Genomic DNA, 10340 nt, shown 5'->3' on the forward strand with positions numbered 1-10340 from the left:
TTTTGTTTTTCTCATAATGAAGCGTCATATGACACTGAGGAAAACAAAAAAGAAAATTAAGATCGAGTGGGAGTTCGACAAATTGAAGACGACAGAGTCACGGTTGGAATCCGAGCAGTAATGGGAAAAGGAACCGAAACTGAAGATCAAAAGTGAAGGAAACATGAAAGTGAAGAATTATGTGTATAGAGAGGGGAAAGGCCTAGGATGAACTGGGAGGAGCAGGTTGTTGGGAATGTCGGTGCAGGGAGCACGAGGGAATGGCTGCGGGGGATCAAAGCGATCGCCAGGTTGGATGTATCCTTGAGACCCGCTGCAAGCCGATCCTCGGATTGATGATCCATAGTGATGATGATGATATAACGATCCCCACCAACATGCACAAATAAGATTTGTAAAAAAAATCTTATTAAAACATTTTTTTAAATTTCCCGCGGTCTGTTTTTCACGAATTACCGATACACGAATGCAAGACGGCCCCTGGAGACAGAGAGGGATGGGTCGGCGAGGCCGGCACCAGATTATGAAAGACGCGTCAGGAGAAACAGCCGATGAGTCGACCATTCAATTTGTCATGGTGGAGGTTTCAGTCAAACTTTCAGTTTGCTTCAGTGATTTGAGCCGCCTCGCATTTTGTTTCCAGCCGAAGCTCTCCAGCTGCTCGTCTCCAGCCGACTGGAATCATCCAGCGCGCGATGGCCAAGATGGTTCCTTTCCAATGACTTGATGTTTTCCGCACGAAAAAAAGTTTATCGAGTGAAGTGCAATATTGCTGAAACTAGACCGGCGAGCGCGGGCTATTACATACGATTGTTGCAGGAGCAGCTGAAATTGCAGACCGACGTCTCACGCTGCACACTCTATATCATTAAACCCAACGAATACATATTACAATGAATATATTTTTCGATTGCCATATATTTTCCCCATCTCTTTTTTCCGTCCAACCTGCTGACTCTTTTCTTCCCGCATTCCACCCTCAGGTATAATGCTCTACTTCCACTTCGTTCCTGGACTTAGTCCCAACGTCCATCTCTCTCTCCTCCCCTTTCTTTCCCCGAACTTCTTCGTTTCTCGTTTCCTCGCGAGGCCAATTTACTTCACCTTTTCCATCCTTCGCCACACCCATGTCTCAAAAGCCTACAAGAGCGTGTTGTGGGACCTCACTTCCGCATTAATGTAGTTTAATTCTCGCAATAACTTTATTTTATCGAGTTATTGAATACAATTATTTGAAATGGAGAGGTACGAACATATGTCTTCGTTTGGTGCTTCATTTCATGACTAAGAACATCGTATTTGTTATTGTGTTTGCATCCATACCTCGTTTGTCTGCTTGCAAAATATTATTTTGGCGTAGTATAAACATTAATAAAATTAATCTTCAAGCGTAATGTTGTGTTTGGAGAGAGTAAGCAGTTAGTGATTCACATAGTAAAAATATAACTGTATTCCATGAAACCAACTGGGTAATCAAAGGTCGTTCGCCAAACCTTTGCGAAATGAGTCATCGTTTCACTACTTGAGCCCTCAAAGTAATGAAACCAACAAAAATGAAAAAAGCACCGACAAAGACTGATTGTAGGATAAATATTGAATTGATACCAAGCTTAACTTAAAAATATGAAACATTTTGCAAGAAAAGTTCGCATAAATATAAATGAACTACACACGACACAAGGCATATCTTAAAACAATTACTGACAAGGATTAATTACCGAAAAATGACCCTGGAGTAAAACACCTATAGGATAAATTGTTAACAGTTATTAAAATGTAATTCTATCTGACCAAATAGTTAAAGCAAAATATAAAAGAACGAATAATCCATAAAGAGTTGAATAAATCTTCCGAAAAGAGAAAATGAATGCGAAAATGGTACTAAATTCGCCCATGTTACCAAATTAAAAAAAAGAAATGGAAAATTTTAATAAAAGACTCCGGAATGAATTGAGAAGTGAACTCAGAATTAAGTAAAAACCATTACGCTTTTTTGCAACTACGCACAAATATTTGCCCAAGCTGTCTGAAATATCAAAATATTTACATTCGGGCATCATCCGTTTATTCCTTATTCTTGGCTACATACATAGATGGCAGTTACTACTGTGCAGTGTGTCCAAACTCAATCTGCCTTATCATTAGACACGTTGCTAGCAATTAGGAATCCACCTTCATCCGTGCTCCCTAATGCCAGTCGGGACCCTCCTTTACATTCAATCCCTAAACACCGAGCATCCCATCGTTTGGTGTGACTCCGCACTGACGGGAACGCCCATCCGTGACGCTCGTCTTCAGTCCCCGTTCGCGGCGACCGGCCACGCTCTTTGCTCCCATACAGTTTTCTCAGCGGCATATTTTATACCAGCATTTTCAGTTTATTAAGTTTATCCGTTCATTGAAATCATGATATATTTACCAGTGTAGATAATAAATTTATTTTCCTCCGTGTTTATTTTTAACCGTGCACATAGTGATGCATTAAGTTGTTCAATTGTAAAAGAGGAACTTACGCAAAGGGATATCAAACGGAATTCATGGCCCCCTCCCTCTCTCTTCCTGATACATAATCACGAAAGCGTATTTATTCCTTGTGAATTGTTTCTTCACGTCTTAGTATAAGTGCCTATTTAATTAGCATTATGATAAGATGCAATCATTATGGGGATTGAATCGCAGCAGCTGTCTCGCTCGCGGTCCATCTCTTCATCTATATCTACATAATACCCCGCAAGCCGCCTCAGAGGCGTGTGGCGGGGGGTGTGAATACCCGTTAAAGAGAATAAAACTACACGTGAAACCAACAAATTCATACAAATCGTCGGCTTTTCAACTTACACGCATGCAAATAAATGGAAGGAGGTCTCTTTAGCAGTGATGTTGAAAATGTATTATTACCCCCATCGTACTACGATAGGAGAGATCATGTCAGTAAAATTAGAGAGATTAAATGCAGAGCAGATAGATTTAAGGTGTCATTTTTTACACGTGCGATAAGTGATCAAAATAACAGTGTCCGTCCGCGGTAGGGTCATGTTCGGGTGAACATTAGTCTGATGTGTATTCACCCCCTGCCACACATCCTAGCGGTGGCCAGCCGGATACTCAAATACCTAAAATGTACATATACTCTCAACTAACATACTCATGTGCATATACCTACAGTAGATTGTAGTAAAAAACCATGCAATTCCGCGCAAATTTGTATAAGTGCTCAGGAAGACTTAATTCATAGCGAGGTTTAATTCACCTAATAAGTTAATTAATTATCATACCAAAAAAGTTAATCAAAATGGAGCACAACTATTAATGCGACAGTCCTCCACCATAAAACACAAGTGATACGGAATTGAAAAGCAAGATATGGAAATGCCTCTATCACGTGGACATGCAACATACAATGGTCTCCCCGCCTTTCGTAGAGTTCCAGGTGACACGCCGTCATAGGCAGCGGACGGCTTCATGGCGCCCCCCCCCCCCGCCGCCACAGAGAGACGACGGACGAAGAGAGACTTGGAAAGAACAAAGGAATGCCGGCAACATTGCACCGAGCACTACAGTCATTGAATGGCAGTCCCGTTCCATTATGCGGGAAGGGGATTTGACAACAAAAACGCGAAATTCATACGCTCATCTGCGAGTTAAATATCTCCCACCATCCCACCTCTCATCAAAATTCGTTCACGACCTTCCCCAGGAATTCCTCCGAGGAAAAATAAAAACAAGCGCCTCTCACATTCTTCCTTCCCGCCCTCACATACGTCATGTTGCAATGCGTCTATTAAGCATGGGAAGGGGGCGAAGGCGCCGACTGCGCATGCCCAATCGCGCGCTTTCAAGCTCCGCTGAGCATTAAAAATTAATAACCATCCACGCGCAGTTTAGTCTGACGGCCGCCTTGAAGACGCTTCCCTCCCCCGAAATGCACCCGCCCCTACCCACCCCTTCGCCGTCACGCGCTCCTGCTTTATGCCTCGTTTAACTTAACAATAAATGGTATCAATTCTGGTATCATAATCTCTCACGGCATTTTCATAGGAAGCGAGACACGGAACCTTAAGCGAGCTGTTTTTATCTGGAAAACGAAAATATTCCGCTCAACTGGTAACTGTTGGCTAAGGTCGGTGGAAAAACGGTCCCATGGTTTTTTTCGGTCTCGTTTGGATCAATTTACATCCGGAAGCTTAGAGAGTGGAAATTTCTTTTTTTATGAGCGAAATTACGCAACCGAGGAATGGCGGCGAAAGTTCATTTAAAATACATTTTCTCAGCCGAACGAGACGTAAATACAAAGTACAATTTTTTTCTTTCGTTTTATGCAATGAGAGGTCTTGACGCAGATTGCTATCATTTCCACGAATGTGATATTATCCTCTCATTTTGGAAAGAATTTGACGGTAAAAGGATTGGATACCGACGTCCGTCCGCATTCTTGAGTGAAAGAGTGGGATAATCATTGTTCTAATTGTCTCTTTCAATTATGCTGAATGTTTTGATTTGTTGCAAATACATGGATGAGGTGACATAATTGCATCAGTGTAACTACATTCATCGTTTCAATTGTGTATTTTAATGCGATAAATGCTGAATTAGATCATTCTTCGGCCGCACCCAGACTCATTGAATAGTAATGAATGACGTACATTCGGCGATTTCCTCCGCTCAATGCCCATTATTTCCTCAATTGCGTTCCGACCGTCAGATATAAATGTCGACTACGATAAAATGTGACTTTCCCTCGTACTATTTGTGAGATAATTTGAAAGTGAGAGAAGAAAACTTCGGGGGATTGCTTCAAGTTTAAATCCATCGTGTTCAAGATTTGTTTAAAAAGTATCGATAACAATTTTTCCATGACGTGTGCGTGAAGAGCCCGTGGGTCAAATGTGCGCATCATCGGAGATGTCTGCTTGACGAAAAACGGCATTGCGACGATTCCCTACTGTCTTACAGTCCCGACTTTGAACCAGCGGACTTTCCTCTTCCCTACAAAAGTGAAATCCACCATTTATCAAAGGACACCACCACTAAGTGACGTCAAAGAAGTTCGCACGCGTACCCTTGAGGACCTTCCGGCATCCACCGACTCCCATGGAGCCTTCGAGTCGTGGAAAAGCCGCTTTGGCAACAAGAGTGTGCCGACGCACAAGGGACGTAATTGGAGATATTTTAGGCATTGTAGCAATATCTGAATTACATCTGTTTTTCCGAAACTTTTCGCGATACTTTTTAGACAAACTTGCATAAAATGTAATTGTCCACAACCTTGACGAGGTGGAAGGAGGCTCTAGGAGTTCAGATGGGTGTTTGCTGGCGGCCGCAATGATAACAGGGCCACCCATATATTACGCGGATAAGTCCCAGGGACAAAAGCCGTGGGCCGGGCGAAAGCTAGCCCACGCCGCGTTCGTTGCTTGGGGAGACGGCTGCAAGGCATCCGACTCCTTTCGAGGGAAACGGCCCTTCGAAACGCTATAGTCACCAGACATAACAATAGGTGTTGGCTCGCCGGTGGTGGTGCTTGGGGCCCTTAAGATCCCGATAATCAACCTAGTGTCTTGTCCCAACCGGGTCGAACCGGACCACCTGAGTGGACGAGGACCCGTTCCAGAGACGGCGGGGCTTGAACCAGCGACCGATAGGCGGACGCGTTACCCACCCGACCAAATGCGAGTGAATTCTCTCAATCGTCAATTGGTGACTTTGAGTGAGTTTAGGATTAGTGGATTCATAGTCCAGAGTATGAGTATTATTTGAGCGCTCTCTTTGGTAGTATCGTGGAAAATAATATCTTAAATAATTGTTTCCCGTGACCAATTAAGTTGAGCAGTTGTTTTGGCTGCTTTGGTGATTGATGTCTTGACAAAGAGTAAAACATGTGAATATAAAGTGTTTGTAAGAAACTTTAATTGATTTAAAGTGCGAAACGTCCGAAATAAGTCTGCTATAGTAGTTATGAATTTGCACTTCCTCGTCTGACTAGAATTTCTGTCCTTCAAGCTGTTTTTTGAGAGCAGGAAACAAGTGGTAGTCTCTGGGGGCAACGTCCAGGCTGCAAGGAGGGTGGTCGATGATATCCCAGCCGAATTCATTGAGTATGGTGGTCGTTTGATGCGACACATGTGGACGTGCATTGTCATGATGCAAACACACTCCTTTGGTGAGACAGCTTGTAGTAACCGAGGACCTCCGACTCAATATTCTAGAGAAGTAGCCACTCTATTCATTAAGGTCTTCCTTTATCTCATGAAGGGTAACCTCCGGTTATTGCGCACCATCTCGTCAATTGGAGCCACCGTTAATTCCGGCAAACTCGATCGCCCCGACCGCTGTTCATCGTGGACGTTTTCCCGGCCATCAAAAAACTCCCTGCATCACTTTCGCACGTTTTTGATGTCCATACACTTCTCAACGTCCACTTCCACAAAATGGCGATGAATTTATATCGGAGAAGCAGTCGTCAGTTGGCCTCGCGACGCGGCGGGAGAAAGGTACGACGCCGGTATTAAAAAGCTGCTTATAAGGATGCAAAAAGTGATTCATCGTCAAGGCGATTATGTAGAAAAATAGCTAAATGGTCAACCTTCCCAACGATGTACGCAAAGTTGAGAATAAATTTGATTTTACATGAAAAATATGTGAGACCTTACTTTTCGAATCCCCCTCGTACATACTAGGATCATGTCCTTGTCCGACTTCGGTAGGAGTAAAATATTCGGTCTAAAATTAGCCTGGTGTTCATTCATTCCTACACCCTAGCCACCCCTGCCATACACCCTGGCGGTGGCATGTAGGATACTAAAAAAATTAAATATATCAAATAAAAATATATAAAATATTACGCATCGTGATAAGTTTGAAGGATATTATCGCACGCAAGGAGAAAGCGTCTTCAACTTTTGGGAAGTCCTTGGCATCACAAGGCGCCCTCACGTAACTCTAGCCGTGGCAAGTGAGTTAAACCCGAACAGAGAATTTGCCCGTATTCTTAATGCCATCCTGCCATTTTTGATGGTACAACCATGGTTACATTTCCACTCGTGAATTTCAGTAATGGAAACCGCGCCGATAAAGCCAATCACGTTTCGCTGATCCCATACAGGCTTGGTCTGCCTTGATAACTCTTCTGCGCCGATAATTTCAAATGCTTGCATAAAAATATATTTTTATATCCATGGCTGGCGCCTTGACACCCCCCTCCACCCGCAATTGGGACGGCTTGTGGGTCATAATGTAGATGTAGATGCTACTTATGCAGAGGCCTTAGCATAGGAAGGTAATATTTGCTCGTTCCTTCGAATGGTATGGTTTTGAGGCAAATGAAAAAAGAGGCATATGATGGATGCATGATTGATTCCATGACGCACACCAGAGGCAAAATTCGTGTTCTCAGATCTAATTCGTTCAATTTTTAGTTTTTCATGTCGCTCAGAAAAAAATGCGAACCAAATTCAATATTTTGCCATTGATTCAGCGCGGGAATCCACTGGAGTGGGTAGAGATGGATTTTTGGAAAAAGAGCAATTCCCTCCCGAACGCCTAATGCATCGGGAACACCGAAATGGAATGTGCAGACTCGATTGCTTTACCCTCGCTCACGATCTCTCCTGGGTGAAACACATACCAGGGGGAATATGTGGACAAGCTAACAAAAAATTAGGATTTATTGGAAGAGTACTTTGTAAATGTGATGAAAAGGTCAAAGGGAAATGTTATCTCTTGCTAATTAGGCCTCATTAAGAGTATGCTGCAAGTATACGTGATCCTTAAGAAGTTGGACTGATGCCGAATTGAATCACGTGCAGCGTAGATACGCTAGATTTGTAAAACGTCGTCGTTATGATAAACGTATTCGCTTATGCGAAATATTAGAGCATCTAGGATGGTAATCGCACACGGAGCGAAGGTTAAATTACACATTGAAGCTCTTGCATATGAATTGGAAGGGGGTCTGTTTAGCAGTTATTTGTTGAAAATGTATTATTACCCCCATCGTACTACGGTAGGAGAGATCATATTATAAAATTAGAGAGATGGAGTGTAGAATAGATAGAATTAAGATGTCATTTTTTCCACGAACGATAAGGGATCAAAATAGCATTGTCCCACCGCGGTAGGGGCAAAAATATTCGGTTCAAAATTAGGGTGGTGTGTGTATTCACCACCTGCCACACACCTTAGTGGTGGCTTGCAGGGTACAGAAATAAATAAATATCCACCGGAAGAGCCCTTTTTCCCTCGTGCTATCCGAGACAACAGCGAAACGAATCATCACTTTCGGGAAATTTGCGATTTCCGCAAATAAAATCATCTAACACTCTTAGTTATGCCCATTTTTGGTGCCAGCGTGACTCACATGAACTTTAATGGCTGGTGACCTAACCCCCAATGTCACAGGCCCTCTACGCGACTCGCGGGGTCATCAAGATGTAGACGACGATGGAAGTAGAATGAAGAGGAGTAAGTAGGTTGCCCCCGACGCCATCCATTCCGGCCAACAGGAGGTCCCGGGTGAAGCGAGCGGGGGAGGGTGTTTACGAAGGTGCCCACGCGACCCGCACTTCGGGCCCCGGCCAGAGAGTTACCCCCCTCCCCCATCCGGCGGCCAACGATGCCAACTCCTCTCGCGGCTGACGATGCAGGTGCATCGAGACACGCACGCACCCAAACGGGCGCGCACGCTCGCATCACAACCGACCGACACCCGGTGCGCTTGGGGTCCGGTCGGGCCCGCTTGCCTTGCACCCGCGGCCCTTGCAAGCGAGCCGTTATCAACACGCAACTCCCAGCCTCTCTCTCTCTCTCCATCCCGTCTCCTCCCCTTCCCGAACCCACAGGCATCCCCCGCCCATCGCCTTCCCTGCATCAAAAAACCCCGGTGAAAACGGCGGTGGGGTAATGACTGTCGAGATCCGGCAACGCCGCATCGAGTCGGAGGGATGTGTACTACCAGGAGGGGTGGGGTTGCCGGGGCGACCGCTCTCTGCGAGAGGGAAAGGAGGGGGGGCTTTCGGGGACCCCGGGGGAGGGGAAATGTTTTGCTGCGCTCCTTCTCCCTCCGCCGTCAGAGATATCACTCCCTTCCCTCCTCCTCCTCCACGAACCCTCCCCTCCGTTCCCTCGTGACCCTCATACTCCCTCTTCTCGCCCCTCCTTTTTTCCCCCCGCCTTGTGTGCCTTTCTCCCCCGTTTCCATGGTATCGTGACCGCTCCGCACCCCCTCCCCTTCACGTGGACTCGCCCCCCCCCCCCCTTTGCTCATTCGCTTTCTTTCCCCTCCCCTCCTTCGCAACCACATCCTCCTCTCTCTATCTCTTTCGCTCTCCCTCCACCGTCCCTCCACAAGACCCTTTTCGCTCCGCGCCGTGTCAGTGACGAGCTCGGCTCTCGACGCGTACGTTCGAGGAAGGAAGTGAGGGAGGGACGACGACGCCGCCGTCCGTGTCAAGAAACGACCGAGCTCAACCAAACGGACTGTATTTGCATCATATTCAAAGAGTTTTTTATACGTCGAGGACTCCATGAACTTCTGCTCGTGGGCTTTTTTGCCAAACGCCTTCATCTGTAAGGTTTTGACATCATCATCTGTTGTGTGTGTTTGTGTAAATGTCACATCACCTCCTTCGCTGTCCACCAGCACACCGGGTGCAGCAAGAGGACTCTTCTATCGAAGAGAGCGAGTGTTGCAGGCAACTATCAACGCGAGAGAGGTGACGGCGCCATCAGCATTGTTGCTTTTGCCCGGGTCAGTCCCCTGTTACAAACCCGCCCACGTGCCTGAGTAATCCTATCGTCATTATTGGAAATTGGCGGCAGGAACAAAGAGGAGATAAAAAAATAGTGTTCTTTCTTATACTATTGGTGAGCGTTTTATCGTGAGTTTTTGTGTTTGTGTTTGGAAGTGAAGCATGTTCTCTACATCTTCGTGCTTCCTGTCGCATTTTTAAAGGATTCCTCTCGTGCGAATGTGGTCCAATTGAGGCGTGACCGCCTCTGAAGGAGTGACATAGAAAGAGCCAAAATTCGAGTGGAAAGTGAAATTTGTTTTTGATCGAATTCGATACCAGGTGTCTCCTCCCCCCTCTCTCTCTCTGTCTCCCTCTCTCTCTTTCTCGTCTGGTGTGTGTGTCTCTCTCTTTCTTTGGTTGGGGGTGTGTGGGGGGGTGGTGGAGGAGGATAAGCGACAAACGTTCGCCCTTCTCAATGCAAACACGTTTTTCGTTTGATAGCCGTCGTGAACTTGGAGGAGATTGATCTGAGAAAGATACAGTAAGTGAACCATATAAGACACTAGTTTCTTTGTTTTTTCTTCTTATTCCTTCTCTACTACCTTCCTTCTC

This window comes from Hetaerina americana, unplaced genomic scaffold, assembly GCF_022747635.1.
Source record: "Hetaerina americana unplaced genomic scaffold, ioHetAmer1.1.p SCAF_7, whole genome shotgun sequence".
NCBI classification, from domain to species: domain Eukaryota; kingdom Metazoa; phylum Arthropoda; class Insecta; order Odonata; family Calopterygidae; genus Hetaerina; species Hetaerina americana.